This window comes from Coturnix japonica, chromosome 7, assembly GCF_054131305.1.
Source record: "Coturnix japonica strain WE chromosome 7, WE-NBRP24, whole genome shotgun sequence".
In the NCBI taxonomy this organism is placed as follows: domain Eukaryota; kingdom Metazoa; phylum Chordata; class Aves; order Galliformes; family Phasianidae; genus Coturnix; species Coturnix japonica.
In genome coordinates, this window is record NC_140669.1 from 13897798 (window position 1) to 13920633 (window position 22836).

The following is a 22836-nucleotide window of genomic DNA, read 5'->3' on the forward strand; positions in this document are numbered from 1 at the left end:
TTGGCGACTTATATCTAGTCTGGATGCATCCTCATGCAGTTTCTCTTAACATCAAAGGATGCAGAAGCTCTATAGAAGCACTGTGGTGGGCCCTGGCCCTGGCTTTATCTTGTTACAGGAGGCATTCAACATGTAGGGGTAAATATAAGCCTCATGTTCAGTCTCTTGAAACTGTCTTAATGTTTCTGTTGTGTGATTCTACACAGTATTTCCACTGTGCTGAAATAATTTGAGTTTATTCTCCTTCCAGAAACAAACGGGAAAGCTGTAATGTATTGCTTTGGATTAGGTGGTGTTAATGTTCAGAGAAATTTTGTTTTTTGTTTGTTTCAGTGTCACACTTTTACATACAGATAAATAAATAAATACCTTAATTAGAAAGCTGAAGGCTTGTTGTGGGGGTGTTCATCATACAGCAGTGTCCTGCAGAGACTCTGCAAATAGATGTTTGGATGGAAGCCGTCAGGGTTCCTTCAGCATAGATGTTGCTGGATCTGTCATTGGCACATACATATTTGAGCCCCGGAGATACATCTAGATATTGAAACTGCATTTTGTTTGAAGTTAGACTGGAATTTTGCAGTTTTGAAGCAATTGGAGCAAATAAGAGCACCTTAACTGGAGAAATTTTTGGAAACGAGGTCTTTGTTCCTAATAGACAACTATATTGTATGGAATAACTGTATTCCTCTAACTATATACTTTGGGATAACTATATCAATTTATTGCTTTTCTGCATTTCTATTCTATTCTAAAGTTATACTTTCTAATGCTGCTGTCTTTCAATAAGTATTTGCTGCATTTGCCTGTCTCAACTGATGCATTTTAGTGCTGAGAGGTAATTTGTATTTGTGATTCTTCCATAGGGCGTCAAGATGAAGATGCTTGTTTTTAATGCCTCCAGTGACTTTGCGTTGTCTCTCTTGCTTTAGGCAAGGCAAAACATTTACAGCCTCTGAAAGCTCTGTGTCAGGTGCAGCACGTGTAGACACCATGTTCAGGCATCCTGCTGCCTAAGCAGTCTGGGAACACACAGGCTTGGCTGCGTCATGCTGCAGCCTGGATACGAGGGGAAGCCTTCTTACATCCCCAGCTTTTCCTGTCCAGCTACATGTGGGTCCCACATGTCACAGTTCATTGTTTAAGATGGCAAAGTGCATTGTAGTCCTGCAGAGTGAGAGGGACTGTAAAATGATGTTATTGTCGTTAAAGAAATTTATAAGCTGTTAAACACCACTTGTTGGCCAGGCAGTTTTTCTATTTCCACTGCTTGATAAGAGGCTTATAAGGGAACACCTGTTGTGTGCAAGGAAAGAAAAAGGCAGACTGGTTTTCTTTAATATCCCAAATCAATGGGTTCTTGTTCTGATGCTGATTGGACCCAAGCTGTAGCAAAGCAATCTTCCCCATATTTCAGCTTTCTTCTTGTTGTTGGTTTGCTTTATCTGCTGGACAACTCTACTGGTATTTCTAATGGCTCTACATGCAGTGAGCAGCATTTCATAATAAAGCTGTATGCATCCTGGAGTTGTATTTACAAGTGGGAATATTATTGTGATGAAAATGCCTCAGCAGTAAGCTAGTGATAAAAGAATGAGTGTTGCAAGCCTGTGAGGTGAAATGGTTGTGCCTTTAAGAGCAGGATAAAGGAGTCTTACGTGAAAGACGACCATCTTTTATTAGGTTTTCTATTCTATGCATCTCATATTTTCTGTGTCAGAAGTGTAGGTTCTTCAGTTTTTCTTGTTCTTCTTTAATACTGGTTATCCCCTTGCTGTGATAACTGAGTCATTGCATTGGAGTAATCCTAGAAGAAAAGATTGCTTCTGTGAAAAGCAAAGCCCGTGGTCCTGTTGTTTGTACTGCTCTTGTTGTCATTAAAGCTATCTGTGTTAGCCCGTGAGCAGCCCACATCATCACCAGTTTCTCCTGCTGCTGGAGCCTGCAGTGAGACCATAATCCTATGATTGTCATCACAGTGCCTTCCCATATAATGTGATTTTACAGATCTACCACCATGCTTTCTCTGCAGGAACAACAGCAACAGGATAGGACATGAATAGCAATACTAGCAGGAGAAAGCAAGTATCCTATTGTCTGATAGTGCTGGACAAACTGCCAGCCAATTTTCACCTTCTGATATTGAGGTCGTAGATAAGTTTGGTTGGCAACGCAAAATTCGGGAGATGGACATCCTAATTCTGCTGTGGCCTGCTGGGTGACATTAGGCAATTAGCATCACTCCATGCCTCAGTTTCCCTGTGAGAATTGGGTAATTGGCTGTGGATGAAAAGCACTATACAATAATAACACTTAAAGCAATGCATACAATGGTTATTAACACAGAACACTGTCATCATCTCCACTTTATAAATGTGAGGAACTGAGGCAGAAAATGCTTTGCCGAAAGCTATTGATGGAGGCAGGGCAAGAGTCCTCATTAGACCTCTGGAGCTGGCAGCTGCCTGGGCTCTGCACTGCTCTGCACTCTGCCTGCCTTGCTGTGCTGGATAAATGCGGGGGACCTGGGGTGTGGGATAGGCTTAGGCTCGTTCTTGTCAGTGCTCCTGAGTTGGGAAAGTAATCAACAAAAGGTGGTGGTTGGTTTTTTTTTTTAATCTAGAAAAAAAGTTTTTAAGTCCTCCAGTTGTAACAAGAATATGTTAGAACAAAATATATGGGACAGCCTTGTCCTAATTAGTTTGCCATTGAAATTAGCAGTGCTCGAATTCAATAGGAATGCATTTAGGCTGACAGTGTCACTGAAAAATTCTCAGGTCTTTTTGCCTTATGGTTTTGAATACGAGTTGAAGCTTGGACATCACAGAACCTCTCCTGGGCAAAGCTTTACTCTTCGTTTCAAATGTTTTCCCTTTTTTAAAGGCCAGTTTCTTCATGTAAATTGAATCCATCTTATTTTTGGGTATATATTTAGTATCCAACCAGTTTGCTTTTTCTTCAAAGTTCTCGGACAGCAAATCCATTAAGAAATCTCATTGTTGCCAAACTAGTTTAAGATATTTGGAACTTCAATTACCTACTGAACTTTTAAAAAGTAATTTGGTAATGAAAGCAGTGAATGCATTCTGCAGTGTCTAAGGGCTGCTAGCAGAGATAAAATGCTTTTGGCTGTATGTCAGATAAATGCTTTTATTTTGAAGTATATGGTCAACAATTTATTTATTTTTTCCCCCTTGAATGGGTCTGAGGAGTCTAATCCTTCAAAATATCCCCAGACAAATCTGCATTGCTAGTTCCTGTATTCTTAAATTAAAACAATCACTTAGCACTTTGCACCTAAGGACAATCTTTCATGTCTGGATCTGGATGAATTTTACAAAGCCAAATGCATTCAGTCTAACCAAACTTCTGTGAATCAAGGAAATATTATTACCCATTGTATGGTGATGTTACCCAGAAGGAAGATATAATCTACATCACACATCAGTCATAGCAGAGAGTTCTGGAGCAGGAGGGTGTCAGGTGTGCCCAGGTGAGAAGCCTGGGGAAAAGATTATCAGAGTCTCACTATTTGTGACAGACTTGAATGTGATCCTGGATGTGGGTCTGACTTCATTTTGCAGGGAAACAAAAGATGAGTACAAAACTATTCCCTCACACTGTGACTTGCAGGTTGCGTTTGCTGGATCCTTTAGAGATTTGTGCCTAGGAAGCCTGGAAGGGGCTCTGATGTGCAAGACAGTGGTCAGTGCAGGGGGAGAGGAGCTAGACTTCCTTGGTACCCTACAGATAACAGGGAGCATCTCACAGTAGCCCAGCTCCAGTCACCTCCTGAGCTATAGCTCAACATGTGTTTGTTTCAGTTGCTCCAACTCCAGAAGGATGAATCTTGAAATGGAAGAACACCGAAAGAGCTGCAAAGCTTCTCTTCCATAAGCAAACCATTGTCTGTGTATGGCTGCGCAGTATGAGCAACCCAAACCTAGTAACCCTGAAATGAATGATTTGGTTTGGAAATGAAGGTCATTAGCACTAGCGTCTTTTCTTCTTGTACTAATGGAATGGAAGATGAGTGGTGTTTCCCATGAATCATACTTTTTACAGTACATAGTTCATCCGTGACACTGAATTCATTCTCATATGCCATTTTCCCCCAAACAGTATCTACAGCTGGGGCCAGATGTGCTGCTTGGCTTGCAGCTGAGCCAAGTTCAAAGGCTTTGAGCTCAAGCCAGGCCAGAGTATCTGGGCCCTATCCCCACTGCTGCAGGGTTGGTGTCTATAGACGCAGCCACACGTGCAGTCCTTCTCTAACCCAAATCAGTCAGAATGATCTGGGTTAAAGAAAGCCTTCCATGCTTTTAAATAGCAAGCCAACCTGGATCATTTTGACACAACCGGGTTAGGGAGTGCCTGCCTGCAGACGAAGAGACAGATTGCAGAGGGGGGGAATGCAAGCCCTGTGCAGCTGGAGCAGGCCTTGAACAAGGCTGAGCAACTTCACCTATGGGTGAGCTCAGCTGCCTGCCCAGGTTTGGAGAATAGCTTTGTTTTAAAGGAAACAATGAAATACTCAAAAAGCTAGAAATGAGGCTGATTTTTTCCCAGGCTTGGTGTGGACTTATCAGTTTGCAGTCTGATGCTGCATGAGCTTGTAGATATGTTCCTGCCCAACTAGGTAGTGGCTGCTTTTTCCCCTACAGACAATTTAGAGCAAATTCAAGGTTTTTCCCATTGCTTCCAGTGACTGTAAGGGACCTTGTTAGGCATTATTTTCTGGCTAACAGAAGAGTTTTCCAGGTGTTTATGAGCTAGTAGCACATGTGGTCTTGACATGAGACACACCTTGTGTGTTTTCACAGCCCTCTAAACATGCTGATAAGGGGCAGATATAATTAGGCTTTCTGCAGAATCTGAATGTAAGCAATCAAGATCAAGTGTGCAACTGATAGTCTAAAATTGCCCATAAAGCTACCACGGGCAAGTTTGTAAATGTTTCTGTTTGCCAGTGGGCTTGGCAGGGATCACTCTGAATTCTGCTGTGCTGAGACTTGATTATTCTAATTTAACACTGGTGTGCATGTGAACAGGGTTAGGCCCATGGAGAGCACGGGATACATCCTCCCCCTTCAGGGAACTGTAGGCAGTGGCCACACGTTGTGTCCGTGCTCCACAATGAGGTTTCATCAGTCCAGGTGCTCCCTGAAAGTTGCTGCCCACCTCTGCCCTGAATAGTTGCACCTGGTGCATGTTGCAGGTGTGTTGGTGATGGTGTGTGACAGCTTCATGTTGTTTAGCTCTGAAGCTGATGACAACCAGAGAAGCAACTTTCCCACATGGGTGTTTATTTCCAAACGCATACACGCTGTGGCTCAGTGCTTCCCTGACTGAGGCAAAGGCTCGACCTCTCTCTTCTTTCAGTTCACTTCACAGTACTTGGAATGAACAGACCTAGATGCTGCAGCAAGTTTTTCTGGGTCACTGATTGCGTTATATGCTTGTCCTTCACAGAAGAAATACAATGTCTTTCATCTCAGCCCATCAGCTTGTTTGTGTTGCTTTTAATTTTGTTGTAGCCATTTAAACCCAGTGATTTTGTCAATAGGCATTATTCATGTGGGGAGAATTAAATTGATTCATTCTTGAAGCATGCTCTCTTGTGCACACAGACCCATGCAGTTGTTCTACAGCCTGTCCTGCCCCAGGGAGCTTTATATCCCAGCATACCTGTGGATATGGGATGTGTGTGTGTGTGGGGGGGGGGATCCTGCACCATGGTTCAGGTGCTGGTGTGGCTGAGCGGTGCTGGGCACAGTCCAGTTTCAGCTGCTTGCATTTGATAAATCCCCAGTTTCTCCTGCCTTCTCAGTGTGTGCTCACAGACCTTGTCCTACTACTTGGTGTGTGTTTTTATGCAGAGACAATCTATATGCAGTCTATGGGCTGTCTTCAGCATTTTGAAAACCTCTGTGCATGAATGATTTATTTGCACTTCTGGAAGCGAGCTTGATAGACACAAAAAACACTGGAAAAGCTGCAACCCAGATGCTTTTTCCAATGATTTGATTGTGTTTTATGGGAATACTTGGCATTCAGAGCACTGCCTTGTCTCCTTCAAATTGTATACCTGCCCAGAGGCCAGGGCTTGTGGTTTAAGCTGGAACTGGCTACCTTCAACCTTAAACATTGCTTTTCTGCAACAACTGTCTTTTATTTGTAGAATTTCAGTCCAATTTCATGGTATTCAGGCTGTTTCACTTACCAATTCTTACGCTTATTTTCACTCTATCTCTGCATCCTAGTGGTGTGATGGTCTCCTCATCAGCTCATCCTGAACACTTTGGTGGTAGCAGGAAAAGCAACCATGTTTGTTGATGGCGTCATTAAAACCTCTAAAGTGTTCTTAAAAAAAGAAAGAAAAATGGATGATTTTATGAATTTGGACAAAAACAAAGTACTGAAAAGTTTTGTTTGAATGTTCTCCAGCAAGTTAGAATAGGAATGTAGTGGATGAGTGGTTTATATTCTCTGAGCAAAAAAAGTAAGATTTGTTTTTTGAGGTTAACTTACGTCCTCCGTTTGGTTATTTTGCTGAGTCATAAACCTTATTTCTTAATAAGAAGGAAGTTTTGTTGAATGTGTCTTGTTCAGCCCTGCTCCTCCAATTAGTTGGTTAAATATCTCCTACAAAACCATTCTGCATTTGTCACCAGTGAATTTGTCACGAACTTAATATTTAAGTTCCAAACAAGGCTGATACGTATTAAAAAACAAACAAGCAAGCCCGTGAGCTGTCTGTCCTAGTTAATGGAGCTATCACCTCTCTTCATGCCACAGTGATTGATGTGCTCTCTGATGGAGTTGCTGCTTCTCTCTCACTCCTACTTGTCTGCATGTTAATGCCTCCACTTGTTGAATAATGATGCACTTTAATACAGATTTGTCTTATTTTTCTTTGAGTGCTGACAGGCCAGAGTTATGTCTGTGTCTTTCTGAAGCATGCTGTATACTTCTGGTCACCTGGAGCAAATCAAGGGGAGCTTTACCTGCAGACTAATACTGCCCTTCTCCTGGGAGCACCAAGCAGTGAAGCCCATTGGCTTGTTGTATTCCAGGGGATCTGCGCCTTTGGCACTGGGTGCATATAAGGCCTGTATCTTTGCTTGGGGCTGCCTGCCACAGTCTCCAGGCAGCCCACCATCTAGAGTGTGAGCAGATAGCCTCCCTGATGCAACAAGCCTTCTGTTTGTCCTTCTGTGTCTCTAACAGTCATTTTATGGTAGAAGCAGCTCAGCATGATTTTACATTTACAAGCCCGCAGTTATATCGTTTGTAATAATAAATATTTTAAAAGGCAAGGGCAATGTAAACACGCTGGGCTAGGTTTAAAAGTTGAAGCAGCGAAGGCACGTGGGGAACTGGTACCCTAAATAGCATATGCAAAGGGTAGAGATTTGGCAGTGTGGGAGGAAGGGGCCTTTGGGGATGTATGCCACCAGTGAATACAGAGTAGTTTCAGGAACTGTAGAAAGGCTCAAAGATATTTGGATCTACTGCTGCCTCTATAATTGCAATATATGAGTAGTATGTATGAGAAGTAGAAGGAAAAGCAGGAGTCTTGCTAATGATAGTTAATTCCCTGAATCTTTTTGTGCATGTTTTCTCTGTTTTTTTAATTTGAGAGTCTGGTACTTTGAGAGTCAAAGTGGCCCCTGGGCTCCCTGTTGGGAATCAGTAAAAAAAAAATAATAAAAAAAATAGGAAAGAAAAGTTAAAAATGCCTTCCCTCACTGAAAAATATTATATATATAATGTGAATAGGGGGAGCAGCATCTTACCGCATAGCTGCAGTCCATTTTCTAGCTATTTGCTGGTCACAGGGGACAGAGGTTGCAGTTTGCAAACTGTTCCTTCTTCTTCTCCTGCAGTATTTATTCACCAAACTGTGCAGTGTGCCACTAGCCATTGAGACACTTTGGGATTTATGTCCCTTGCTTTGTTTCATAAAGGGATGTGGGTCTTGTATCCTTCAACTCCTACTCCAAAGCTACTCCAAAGAACTTCAGTATTGCAAATATGCCAGTGCGTGGTTCAGCTGCTGTATTTCTGCTGCTTGAGCAGAAGTTGATGGCAAGGAAAGACAAATATATGTGGAGTTGGGTTATGAGACTGACAGATTTGCTGTTATGTTTCATTGTAGTTTAGGTGAGATGAAGCTGTTTTTTTTCTTAATATTTTTGTAGATTGCAAAACTTGAGCAGAAATAAAGAAAACTTAACAAGTAAACAGAACCTATTTTTCCTATACGTGTGAATTTGGAGTGTTTTCCCCAGTGATTACAAAAAAATAATGCTCATCTAAATGAGAGGAAGGAGACAAGGCACAAAGCAGCGATTAGCAAAACCTCTGGGGACAGCAGCCCAGCTCTCCTGTGGGACACCATGAGCAGTGCTCACCTACAATGGGGTTACTGCAGCTTTATTGAAACTGCTTTCACGTGTGCGTTTGTTGTCTTCCTTTCAGCAGCTGTCAGACTGGGGTTAGTCCTTGCTGTAGCATCTCTTGGTTTTGGTTAGTATTTAAATACTGAGGCTGCAGGTGAGACTGCTCGCACCAGAAGTTTTTGCCTTAAGCAAACCAGTACCTTGTGCCTACTGTACCTTGCACAGTAAGTCTGCGTGCCCATAATCTGTCCGCTGGACGTGATTTAGAATGTCTAAAAGGAAAATGCTCTTTTCATGTAAATTGGGGGAATTTTTGTCTCTAAGGTAAAATGTGAATAACGAAAAAGAAAAAGAAGTCCATTCATTATGTAATTTTGTCTCCCTCTTATTGTGTTTCTTTTGAATAATATCATCCATGTGACACTCGGTTGTTACAGTGAATCTGGGTTTCAAAATCTTTCAGGTGATTCCAATATTTATTTCTTCCTTTGTGGAAAATTTGTTTTCAGAGTGTTAATGAGCTTTTCTTTTCTCTTCTTTTTTCCTCTCCATGCACTATGGTCACACCTCCTTGTCCAGCTCTAGAGAAATAAATGAATTTAGGAAAGCTGGTATTCTGCTACTGGTTTGGGTGTCATTCAGACTTGCTACTATTTGGATAGCTCCAGCTTTTTAACAGGTCTTTCGGACTTCTTTGTGTTTACAGAATGGATTATGTTACACTCCTTGGAGCTTTTTGTGTGTTTTTGGGAATCAAGCAGCCATTCACAAAGGCCTGGTTTGGACAGCATGATGCAGAAGCAAAGCAGATACCGACCTTGCCCTTAGAGGGGGTCCCCTTTCTGTGAGGTGAACAGAAAGTATTAAGACAAATACTGGATGCTGTGCTCTGGAAGAACAGCTGTCTGTAGTAGGCAAGCAGTAGTATGCTTATTTCCATGACACACAGAGATTTGTGTAGAAATCATACTTACTGAAGGCATTTTAGTTTTCCATAAAAAATAAAAAGAAATCAGACATCTTTGTGTCTTGTTGACTTGTCACATTGATGTGACCAGAGCTATAGAGAGTACATTGACCTGGTCATGGCTTAAAGCAACAGAAAATTGTGCTCCATCCTGAAGGCTTGGATGGTTGGCTTAAAAAGCTGTAATGGTAACAGTTCCATCTACACTGGCTTAGCTTTCATGTTCAGGTTGGTGTGCCTTGGTCTTAGTGAGTTCTGCCAGGGTATTTTTTGTTACTTCAGGAAGGAATTGTAGTCTTGTGGTTTGTTTAGTTTCATTTTTAATGGTCACTTCTGCAGTTATTGAACATTGTTGTTTAAAATCTGATATTGAAATACGTTGAACAACTTCTGGTGTCTCTGGTTGGGAATCAATATCAGTTCACACTGAGATTCATGTGAGACATTTTGATCTTTCTGAAGTTTGTTATAGCTGCACTATTCCCTTAGCTACTGTAGCACTTATGGTTATCCATCCTCTTTTCTTCAGACCAACAAGAACTGTTGACATCTGAACGCTTTTAGGTAGCACACAAAACCACATTGCTTTATTCAGTAGTCTGCTGAGCTGTATGTGTGTGGGTGACTTTGCTGTATAGTCACGAGCCTTTAGTAACAAATGCACTATGCATCACCAGTCCATAAAACAAAACCAACAGAATAACCCAACAGCCCTGCTGAGTACCCAAAGGGAGCCAGCTTTTTTAGGCACCAAATACTGTGATTTGTAAGTAACATGTAAAAGCTTTTTTACCTCATTATGGTGAAAAAGAGTTTTATTACCAGATGCCTTATGGAGCCTAGGCTAAAAGATTCAAATCACAGTTCCTAATATTAGACACATAAGTACATTTTGGTCTTGTATATGAATCAAGATTGCATTCTGTAAAAGAGTGATAACACAGCTTTTCCAATTGCAGTCACTCATACAAGAATGTGAACTAGGAATTTAACATGGGCAGCCAAGATGTTGGCTGCAGCTTTAGGGTGTATGAGGTTTAGAACAGCTTACCGTGGTGGGCAGCTGGAGCATCCCTAAGTCCATGGTGCAGACAGGGTGTGTGAGCATAGTCTGTGGTGTTGTGCTGGGTGCTCAAGCAGCATAAATGTGCGGGAGGTTTGTCTGTTCTGATCAAGCCAAGAGACAGAAATACTTCTGGTCTGATTCATTAATGATGGCATGTTTGAGCTTCCACACCAAATAAGGCTGTGGTAGCAACAGAAGGTCAATTTTCTCTGACTTTTGCTGTCCATGGTTGCTGTTATTGCCTAGCTCGGTGATCAGGTGCTGTGATAGAGCAGTTCACTTCATGTCTCAGACATGCAGCCTAGAGCAGATGGATTTTAAGAAGAGAAAATGCATTCTCTAAACAGACTAATGAGGAACATAGATCTGCATATGCAGATCTGGCAAGTATTAAATAGTGTGTCTCGACCCTTTTCTGCCTTTCAGTTTGTTCTTCATGGTGCAAATCATAACTGGTTAGAATGTCAGTGTCGTAAGGGGTTAATACCCATAAAAAAGGCAAGTGGCAAGGCCTGTGTTATTTATTAAAACATTAGTTGGAATCAGGGCTCCTGACACCTCCAGTGCCGCGGTTTTCGGTAATCCTCCTTCCAGTGATGAGGTCGATGGGAATTCTGCCATTGCTTTTAGTTAGGTTAGATCATTCTACAGCAGAGAGGAATAGCAACAGCAGTGATTTATTGAGCCAGCCAAGTCTGTTCCAACCACCAAAAACCCCTTTCCTGTAGTTGCCTGGTCCCTTTTTTCATTGCTGTTCTAGCAGAGATTAAAAGCAGTAGTGTAGCAGCAATATTGCAGGCTCATTCAAATGCACATTTGTCTGATGTGTCAGAGCTCTGCACCCTCGACTCTGAACGTTTTCCCCAAATTACAGTGTGTGCATACAGTGAGGTTTCTCTGTCTCTCCCTGGTGCCATCTGGGTGTTGTTTATCTGTGTGTGTCGTGGGGGATTTAATGTGGTGTCTGTGTGGGTAGCCTGGTGAGAGGAGTAGCTTTTGCATCCTGCGGTGGAGATGCTAAAGCTCTTGGTCTCAATCATTTCATACCCCCCTGAGTTTCCATTGCCTGTGCCTGAGGTAGCATTGCCTGCTGAGGAAGGAGGAGCTCAGCCCCAGTGGAGACACTGAGTCAGGATGCAACCTGACTGCGGCGACATAAATAGGAATAGTGAACTCTGAGTAGTTACTTTGTTTTTATTTGTGAACTATGGCCTTTCTATGCTTTTAGTTTTTTATTTCCCATTTCTTGAATCCCCAGTCATCATCTTTGTGAAACAGAGCATGACTCAAAATGGTTATTCTTGCAAAAGCTGCAAGGAACCCACATGTGGTCACAGACCCAATTTTACTTGAGTTCACTTGAAATCTCACTTTGCCCCACACCATAGCAAGCCGTCAGATTTACATTAAAGCTGATAAGATAAATTTATTTAATTGGATTTCCTGCTTTTCAAGGAGCTGGATATTTTGCTGACATGGTTTGATTTTGCTTGAAATTGTGGCAGAAGTTGGACCTTTTCCAGCATCCCCATTGCAGAGCCAGCCAGCTGTGTGAGCTGCTATGGGGTTGGTGATGCCCTCCCAGGAGGGTCCGTGGTGCTGGGGCAGCCAGGCGCACATTATGCCATGGGGTTGAGCATCCTGGCACTGTGGAATCTGTGTCTGAGCAGTAGGCTGCCAAGTTGTTAGGGCCCCATTTTTCTTTTGGAAAAATACCAGGTTTTTAAATGCTGAAATGCTGCATTAGGCAGCAGCCTTTCTCTTCCCAGTTCTAGTTATTCCTGACCTTGAAGGAAGAGGACCATCCCAAATCACTTTCTCTTAGCAATTAACTGTTCCTTGGATGCTTCCCATCTAGGTATTTGTTTAATGTATTCCTTAAATCCTAACAGAAGGAGGTGCAGCCCAGACAGCGAGAGGGAACTCTGTTTAGTCTAAAACAAATTTTATGAAAACTTCTTTGGTTATTCCATGGAAAAAGAAAAAGAAAAAAAAAAAAAAAGAAAAAAGAAAAAAGAAAAAGAAAAAAAAAAGGAGTTCTGCAAAATCTACCATGACTGCTTTAATTTTCAATATCTGCTATGCTTATAAAACTCTTGCTGTCTCCTCTTTAGGAAGCTGAGTGAAATATGTAATTTAAACATGCACTTAACACATGCAGGCTTATTCAGTGCAACTGAAAGATGGCAGCTTTGGGCCGGCAGCATCTTGCATTTCAGCGCTGTTTAACACCAGTCCAAGAGGAGTCATGATCGCGTTCAGCAGTAGGTAGCCTGTAATACAGCAACACATTAAAACAAGAGCAAAATTATATATTGATTAGGAGTTTTGTTATATCCAGGAATGTGAGAGATGGATGATGTGTAGGCAGAAAAAGGTTATTTGCTCTCTTATTTTTTTTACATTCAGCCTTAAAACACCCTGAGTTGCAAAGACCTGGAGAATATGTACAGTAATTAATAACCTGACAAAGAAAAGATGTCGTGTATGTCCTGTTAGCTCCTGTCACTGGTACTGAAACACTGCTAAGCCCTAGTGAGTTAATTCATAGAACAGCTGTGAGACGTGAGGGATTATTAGCATCTCTGTTTTACAGATGGCGCTGGAGCATGAAGAGGTGGATGAAATGCAAGGATTTGACAGTGTTGGGGGAACAGAAATGGATCCAATTTTCTGATGCTTAACTGCAAGACCTCCTTTCTCCCACTGCAGCCTCTTTTAATATAATGTAGGGTCTGGGATCCAAAATTTGCTTGAGTATTTTGTACCGTGTATTTGATACTGTTTTCAGTTAATAATAAAGGAGGACAGGGAAAGGCTTCCACAGAGCTCCAGATGGAGCCGCAGAGGGATGTCTGGCCAGTTAATGGGTTGGATTGAATCCAAGAAAGCAGTGAGAAACTGGTAGATCTGAGACCCTCAGGCTTCCACCTCCTGTTGCCCCAAGAAAGCAGGAAGCTTCTGGCTGTGTTAGGTGAAGTAACTGCTCTGTCACTCGTGTGGCAACCTCAGACAGACTCTGGGAGAGAGATGGTCAGAAAAACTGTGTGCATTGATGGAAATCAGACTTAAAGGGAATGTATCTGGCAATTTTGGCAGCCTACATCCATGTTTCCAGTAAGATGCTCTCTTGCACTTGATATAGTGGTGCAAGTAACAACAGCCTGAGCCTGCTTTGTTAGATTTCCAGGAGAAGAACAGAAATACCTCAGAAATAATAGCTACTCTTATGAGCGTCTGCCAGGCAGTCAAGAAAACCAGGTTTTTCAGCACCAAACCTTCACGCTGCTTGTTAATGCAAATGCACTGCTCAGATTCCTCCATGAGCTTACCTGCCTTCTCTAAAAAAAAGCTAGAACTGTTTGAGACCCTGAGCTGTGGTGAAATAGTTACTTAATACCTTCATCAATCTCTCCATGATGGGAAAGGAATATTCTGACCTCTCAAGCTTGTAACTTGTTATCAAGAGGAACTACTGGGGTTCTCGTCTCGTTTCTTTGTTTCCTTGTAGGTGAGTGTCTGTATCCTGGGTATATCTCTCTATCAGTGATGTGTTCAGAGGGTGTTTGTTAGTCACTGAAGAGCATCTCATATCTAAAGAGATGGTGGACTAAAAGTTTTTCAAAATGTTTCAATAGGGCTGAAATTCTCCAAGCTCCATTTTCAGATTTCTCCTTTGGACCAAGTGTGATGTATGAGGTTACTTGATTACCCATGTACCTGTGTGTAATTTAAAAGCATGGCCTTATGCTGTTTTTCTGTATGATGATGTTCATCTCCCATTTGATATCAGCTTTGATTTTGTAATTCAGAGATATTCAGAGCATAGTTTGTTCAGCACACTCGTTAGGTATTTGCATTTACAGCTGCTGAGTTAGACATGTTCATCTTGTGAGGGGCCTCTGAAATCTTCACAGTGTATTTATCACATCCAAGACTTAATTGTATCCTACATTCAGTAGGGATATTAGGCTACTTGTTTCATGCTGAAAATACTGTCTGCTTTCAACAAAAGAAATGCATCCAATTTGCACAGCTCTCTGTTCTTTCAGAATCACAGTTATTTTCTTAGGATATTTGTTACACTAATAAATAAATAAATACAACTTGTAAAAGGAGGAATAGTTTCTCTAGAAGTACAGATAATGCCAAGACTGCATATGTAGGGGCTAGACAGTAATACTATGTGGTGCAGAGGACTAAATGATGGTGTATTAGATCCTCTAAAATGGCATAATACAAAACTGCTCTTCTGATAATAATTTTAGGGTGACTGTGTTGCCCAAAATGTAAATTTTCTGACACTCCTTCAGTGTTTGCCTTTGTGTGTGACACAATTTTTAGGAAGCTGTAGCTAGGAGGAAGAGAGATGTAAAGACTAGAAACGAAACTCTCACTGTCATTTTGGTCTAATTTTAGATAAGGGGATGCATGTCGGTGAACTTCAGAAGCTGGAGATTACTTACTGAGTAAACCCAGACTCTGTAGCAGCAGATTTTATTCCGTTACAGCACTGCTAATCTACAGTGAATCCATTTTTTATCAGTCAAGGTACTGAGTGACATATTAGAGCCAAATTTATTGCTCTGGGGATTAAAACTGCATAACGGCACAGAGCTGAAAGGAGTATTTGTCTGGTATACTTTCAAGGAGTATGTGTATCTAAACAGGACACACCAGCTTTCTGTCATCTTAGAGTTCATATAAAACAGCTTAATCACACTGAGGTGTTGCTACAAGAAGTACAAAAACAATTTTGAATGTGATTCTTTTGCTATGCTGAGAAGTACAGAGGTGGAGTTAACAGAAGGGTGTCATGAGACGGTAAAGTAAAGATAGAAAGAGAAAATAATTGAAAGCAAGTGCCCAATCATTTGTCCTGTCTTCTCCTTGGAATTAAGAGAGGTAAGAGAGGGATGGAGTCATGTTATTAGTATGCAGTCACCATGGATGTGACTGAGATCCTTCTGTATGCTGCCATGTTGAAACACAGAGGATAAAAAGAAAAAAAAAAGTGATCATGACACCAACCCTACAGCTGGTTAGAACAGATTCACTTGTATTAAGTGTTCAGGAATTACAGTTTTAGGGACAGACAGTCCTTGCTGTGTTGGCTGTTCCTTATTTTGGTGACAGGAGCGAAAATAGAAATGTTATGACTCCTCCAAGGAGGACACAAGAGAGTCCTCTGGCTGATCTCAAAATGTAGAGCAACTTATCGGGTCTTGCATCCTCTGAGCTGAGGAGAACGGTCTTTATCACATCCCAGAGCAACATCTCACAGATGCATTGCTCACCCACTCATGATTTAAACCAGACAGTGTAATCCTATGAGGAATTCTCTTGAACATGAGAATTTTCTCTCCTTTTACTGTGAAGACTCAGTTCTTACTGAGTTACTGGTGACATTTGAAGTCAACCATTAGGGTGTTATCTGTCCTGGGAAAAAAAGCAAAGGAATTTTCAGGGGGTGGCATGTATCACAGGGAAAGCAGACAGCATCTGAAATGCATAGCTTGAAGATGGCTTTGGCATGCTGCATACTTGACAGGTCCCAACAGACATCTGAAAATTGGTCCTTTCAATAGTTATTCTGTGTAAAGGTATAAACAAGGTTTGCTTGTCAGAATTTTACATATGTTTCTCATAAACTCTGTGTCCAGGTATCTAAGGAACAGTTTACAACTTAGCAATATGTGAGAATGGAAAATATTATTTTTGTTGTATTATTGGCTGGGTCACTGAAGCTTCTTATAAGGCATCCAGTGCTTCTGAGGTGCCTGTGTCCCCAAGGATCCTCTGTGCTCAGAAATAGATGCAACTTGTGACTCAGAACTGACTGCATCACACACTTAATGAGAGCTTGAAATTTCCATAGGACCTGAAATATTGTATGTCATTCAAAGTAGATGCTCTTGGCCTTTTGAAAGCTTTCAATATATACAGGCTGTTCTGATCCTGTTGGGACTTATGGGAGTTTTGCCATCAACTTAATGTGTGTAGGAAAGAATCTGTCACAAGTCGTGATGATCCAGACTGTGGATTATTTTGCACAAATCAAAGTTGGTTGCTATTTTTCTCACTGTTAGTTTACTACTTATTATTTGCATTCCAAGGATACCTGGAGACCCCAACTGAGATCAGGATATTACTATGCTATGCATTGACACCAGTGAGTACTTGGAGGAGAAAACTGCCCCAAAGATCCTCTGGTGTAAGCAGGGAGAGGGGGAAATCTGGCAGGAGGCATGAGGTGCACAGAAGGGATATGGCTTGTTTGCTCCCAGGAGCAGGCAGATTGCGGAGTGAAGCCAAGTCTCTGCTGTGCAAGTTCAGTGCTCTGAAATACACACCTCTGTTGTGCTAGACTAATTTTGGATCTATTCCTGCAGACTGGGGGTTTTTTGAAGCTGACTGCAGCTGGAGCACCATGTGTCCATTGCTATCTGAGGTCAGGAGCAGAATGGCCAGGCTCTTACCTCACGGGGAATTACGATGCCTATTACCATGGTGGATAGAATCCACACAGGCCATTGGTCTTTGCCATATCTGGCCTTGTGACCAGTCATTTGCTTCTCAGGGAAGTTGTCTTGATACACACTGGATCAATGTGCTGTGTGGCTGGAGACTCAGTAAGATAAACACAAACAAGTTTTTCATATTGGCTTTTCAGAAATGCCAAAAATTCTTGTTAAAACAGGAGGGGGAAGCAAGATGGAAACAACATGCATCATTATCATTGGTATTAGATGTTTTTAGGGTGGCAGCTATTTGGTTTTCTTTATTTGTTGACCTGTGATGGAGAGAAGACAGCGTATGCTCTCATTTGGTTCATTATTAATAAAGGTTTCTTAGCTACTTGAAGCTGCTATGAAGTTTCTTACTTCTATTCCCGAAATCCTATTTGTTTGTCTGTTGTGGCCTCACACCTACAGCTCCCTTTGGAAAAGGGCATTGTTTGTTTCTGTTGTTTCCCAGGGGCTGATTTATTTCTTGGGCCAGCTTTCACCTGTGAGAGAGAAGAATCCTGCAAATCTAACACATTCTGTGTTTGCTTTGATTAATTAATCTCATCTCTTCAGAACAGCTGAATGAGAAGTTACAATTGTGAGCAAAGTTTACACTGCCCACACAGGTGTGAATGTATAGATATATATATTTGTTGGTAACAGCCATTAAACCAGGATGAAAATTTTCTACTTCCCAAGGCTTAAAAGTGGTTGAAAATTCACTTTCCAAGTTAGTGACATTAATTCACTATGGAAGTAAGAAAGATTGCAAACGAGTCCACCTCCTCCCTGTAGCAAATGCCACCAACTGCAGAACATGGCAAGTTGGTATTGCTGTTAGGAGCTTTCATCTGTATGTGATACCATTTGAGAAATTGAATGCTATGGTGTATTTAAAGACTGTGCTGTAAAATGCATATGCAACGGGGGGTAAAATTAAGGTTGCCTGGGCAACCTTAATTCTGGCATTTCCTGATTTTTGAATGCTATTTTGTGCAACCTTCTTTTTGCCTCACAGTGGTGCTTGTGCTGTGTTCTATTTCTAGGCACATGCTATAAACTAAAATAAATGTTTTGTAATGTTAGTGTTGGGTTTCAGCTCGCTGTTTGTTTCGTGCTGGAGTTGTTTTGTCTTCAGGGTCTGTGAAGATTTTTTAACAGTTAATATTCAAAGGAGAATGTTATCGCTTTTGTCCTTCCTATACAGAAGGCCACCCTTTTCACTGAGACCTGGTTGTGTGAAGGTAAACCAGGGAATAGTTGACTACACTGATTTCTGTTTCCTTTGGTATTTTTCTCCCTGTTTTGCAGCCATTCTTTATACAGCTTTCCAATGAGCAATATGTTTCTCCTACTTTTGGACTTTACTAAAGAGATCAGAGTGGAAAACATAACATCCAATGTAAGTGATGTAATCTCCAAGGGAAAAGTTGCTTCATCCTGCTATAAGTAGAAATTATGCTTCTTTTTAGCAGGTCCTGGATCAAGCTGTTGAGGGCTTCTAGGAGTGAATGCATCCAAATGGATTTCCTCCAAAGAAAAATGTTCTCTCTTTTTGGCTGTGCTTTTAATAGCAGAAGTTATTTTAACCCTCATCAATTTCTAGTAAGTCACAACTCTGAAGTTTCCTGAATCATCTGACAATGCAGCTGACAGGTAGTCTTAGAAATAGACCTGAGGAAATAGGGAATACTGAGTAACCAATGATGCATGGGGGGAGCTTATGGGAACAAAGATGAATGAAATGACTGTTGATGGAGGTGGGAACAGGAAGGAAGCAGATGGGTAGAGCTAGTTCTAAATTAGCGAGTTGTGAGTATGGTCCATCTTATATTTAATATGATTCTGAAATATATATATATATAAAATATATGTGTGTATATGTATATATATATATTAGAAGTGTTTCTTCTAAAACTGGGGAAGGTATTTTGATTTCCAGAGCCCAACTGAGCAAACAGTAAGACAAATGTTGTTCGTAGCTTTTACTGATGATAATGGAGGAACTAGATGGGTAATGAATTCACCTTTACTACCAGGCTTAGTGAATTCCATTGCCCTTTTGAACATAAGAGATGTGAATGGGTAAACAATTCCCTAAAGGGGTACAGTGCTGGGCACTTCTACCCACATGTCCATGGCTTTTTGTAGCCCTGTGTCAAACACCCTAGACACGATCCTGTTCTAAAAATGTTCCATCATAAGTTGCTTTAAAATTAGCATTCCACCCCGACACATCATATGATTTCCTAGCAGCAGAGTGAGTATGAGTGTTTAGGACACTCCCAATATCATCTGTTTTAATCTAAGTACAACTAAGGAGGGGTCTGATGTCCTTCAGGCCTGCTTTCTAGGCTGGAACATGCTGTTCTTTTCTCCCATCCTGAGCTCTACAACAGTTAGGGCCAAACTGTCTGCTGACTGTAAATAGCCAAAGTGTCTTTTAGGTTTATACAATCCCCGACAGGTCCTCCTCCCCATGGGGGTTGTGCAAGGGTAGAGAGTATTGTATGAGCAGCATAGTTGTAGTTTACCTAAATCTAAGCACTGCAAGCACAGAGATTTTGCAGCTAAGGAGACATTTAAAATAAGGCACTATTATATAATAAGAAATGTGCCAGTAAGTCCATGGTAAATATGTGATTAATGCATTTTAGTTGTTGTGGTCCTGGAATAGACGCAGCTGATTATAAGGTACATTTGAGTTATTTCTTCTTCTCCTTGTGGTGTCTCGTAAGGCAGAGATTTCCTGCAAGACAAAGGAGTTTAGTCTTTGATTCAATTTATAAAATGAAAGTCAGCCTCAATATTGATTTGCTCAGAGTACTGTCATTGTAAGATCGTTAAATGACTTGCAGCACTTCGTGCCAACTTCAGTTTCCACCAGGATCCCTGGGAAGTCTGTTAGTGTCTTCCCAGGGACCAGCTCTGGGCCACTCAGGTGTACTTGTAGAGCTATCGCTCCCACTACCAGAGCCTGAGGACAAGCTGGTCCTGGAGGTGACAGCTCGTCACTCAGAAAGTTGGTGCAGATTGACATGCATTTTTCTGATGCGCTGCTTTCAGTCACTTTGCAGACCAATTGTAGCCTCTTTGCCATGTGATTGTCACCACTGAGTCACTGTGTCCAGCACAGCTCCTCTGGCCAAAGGCTCTTGTGCAGATGTACCTCTACCAACACAACTGCACTCATCCCAACCTGTAAAGATTAGAATAAATCTGGCAAGCAGCTTTATCCATCTCCTTATAAATGCTGCAGCCACAGCTCCATCAGCACAACTGCCCTGGTTTAACTGCATTCTTGCACAGGTACAGTTCTATAAGCTGGTGTGAAAGCATCAGTATCAGTAACTTACAGAGTAACTTACAGTAACTTACAGTGCATAAGCAAGAATATGTGGGCATTGAAACACCTGCTTTGTGCTGCTTTTAGCCTCTGCTTTCCTGTTTCCTGTTCTCCAGACCACGGCAGTCCAGTGACTAAAATACAGTTATTTGGAAAGAAATGATATAAACAAATTTTACTTAGAGAGCTGCTCACTGTGCACCACTGAAGTTAGGTCTTGCAGTGTGTTACTCTGCTCTGCAAACCCACCACACCTTTGACAAAATTGCTGAAACCTTTCATAGTTTATACAGTATCAAAACTACTGTTATCTGTATATGTCTTGCAAAGCCACCTGTAAGAACTCATAGTCTTCAAATTTACAAACTCATTGTCTTCAGATAATGCTCCTAGTGACACTTATACAACCACAAAGAAGGAAACAGGGTTGGCCAAATGACACAAGAGGCATAATTCTCAAGTAACAGATTTGTTACTTGAGCAGTGTTGGACCTGAAAGGAATTGTACTATTACTGATAGTGTATGAATCAGGAAAAAAAAAAAAAAAATTGAACGTGACTTCCAACCTGAAGTAAAGCTTGTGGCTACTTTTAATCTCAGTATCTTGTCATGTTAATAGCTATTCAAGCCATACAGACCTGTTGTACAGGGCTGAATGGCACAGTGCAGGAAAACAGCAATAATGAACAAAAGAAAAGCTGTTCTAAAAGACACAACAGCACTCTGAGCAGGATAACAAAACTTTCTTCTTGACCGTGAAAATATGTGATGGAATCTGAAAGTCTGGAATTCTTTCCATCTCCTAATTTACAACTTTCAGAACAACATCAGGGTATGTCTTTGTTTGGAAAACTAATGACTTCAAGCTGAGTTCCATCACAATATCCACACGTTCTTCTTTATAGACCAGCAAAAGCACGGAGAGCGCTGGTTGAATTACTTTCAGTCAAGTCTGTTCATTTATTTACATCAACGTTTTTTAGTTACCAAATATAATTTTAGAGCGTCCATTTTCACTGTTTACTCTGTTTGATGCCTTTGATGCTACGTTGCTATAAGAATGAAGAAAAAGAGAAATATTCTCCTTCAATCTAAAGGAGTTTCTGGGTGCTAACAGTTATGAGGAGAAGAGGCCAATATTTCAATACAGCATCCTAAAAAGACATCCATTTAAATCCATATATGGATATGTCGTTAAGACATGCCTGATTTCAGACATACTGAATCCCTGTAGCCCCCACTGACATAAATGGAAATGAAGATGTTTGTTGCTTATGCTCATGCAAGGCTTTGGCTCTGCTTTACACATGTGCATGCCCACTGCTGGAGTGTCCAGGCAATTCAGCTTGCTGCTCGGCTTCCCAAAATATGTGCATTTCCATTGCCGTCAGCAGAGTTTTGCTGTTCCACAAAGCAAAAGCTGAAAGGTTTTCTCCCTGAATTTAGTGTCAGAGGTGCTCCCATCTTGGCATGGAGCAGGGTTGGTTTGTTTCCAGAAGGTGTAGCACTGTAGTGTTTTCCCTGTTAGACCCAGAACAGGGGAAGTGTGGGCCAGGAGAATTGTGCATGGTGTGGGACTGAAATAAGTCTTCAAATCTCATTAGTTCTGTGTCTTATCACCTAATTTCAAACTCCTGAACTGTAGGATCAGGGCCAAAGCAGGCTCTTACTGAACAATGAGATGTACCCTTTTCTGAAATAAGCTGCTCCTGCTGCCTCCCAAGTGCTCTTGGCCTCAGGAGCTGCAGACAAGGTTCTTTATTCAGGCTTGACTTGGCACACACAGTCACTAAGCTGCTGGGCTGTCTACAAGTTGGTACAGCTGAGCAATTTTATACAAGATCCGTGTATTTACTTTGTGTGTGTGTAACAGAAGGAAAAGAAAAATCATATTCTTTGATCTTGATAGGAAGGAAAATGATCCTCTACTACTGGATTTCCCAAAGTGCCATGTAATTCAAGTAACTCTGGGTTTGACCAAATTCCTGTAAGAGGGTTATTGATATCTTGAGCCATTGTTTTACCTAATGCTGTCTGATAGGTTCATTACACCTGGTGCTCCAGTGCTAAGCACTTGGTTACATTGTGGATGAAGAGGTTCATTTGAAGATGAGGTCTCTTTCTTTTCTTTTAGGAATGAAAAAGTCCAGTGTTTGTTCATTTAATGAGAAGCAGTTTATGCTGTCTCTCTCTCTCTTGGGCTTTTTGAATTGCTTTCCAAATTGGTACTTCTGATCAAGGATTTCTGTCATTTTGGTGGAGCTGTGTGCACGTGGTGTAGTGAACACTTGGAAATGTCAGTTCTTTTTCACAGGTGCCTCTCTCAGTGGGAGTCAAAAGTCTTTACTTCTACTGCTCCAAAGTTATTGTAAAATCTATTCAGCGTAACAGCTCCCTGCTTGCTTCTCGTAATGGATTAGATTCACTGAGTTGGTGTTCCTTGTTTGTTCTTGGCCAGTGGTATGATTTGTTGAGTGATAACCTGTAGCTGCCAAGGCTGAATTATGTGTCTTCTTATACCTTTTGAAGATGAAAACATGAC

The 22836-nt window shown here is 41.3% G+C and overlaps 1 protein-coding gene and 1 long non-coding RNA gene across 26 annotated transcripts in view; one reads left to right on the forward strand and one right to left on the reverse strand.

Moving 5' to 3' along the window:
• The window catches only part of KALRN (kalirin RhoGEF kinase), a 434749-nt gene that overhangs the window by 13916 nt on the left and 397997 nt on the right, over window positions 1–22836 (forward strand). The window lies entirely within an intron of this gene.
• Window positions 1660–16119, reverse strand: LOC107316782 (uncharacterized). Of its 2 annotated transcripts, none has more exons than XR_001556580.3 (3): window positions 10424–16119; window positions 6224–6353; window positions 1660–1807 (listed from the first exon to the last, which is right to left on the reverse strand). It is a non-coding gene; the product is annotated as an uncharacterized LOC107316782 (long non-coding RNA). The 2 variants fall into 2 exon arrangements; XR_001556581.3 differs by having other exon boundaries at window positions 6224–6363.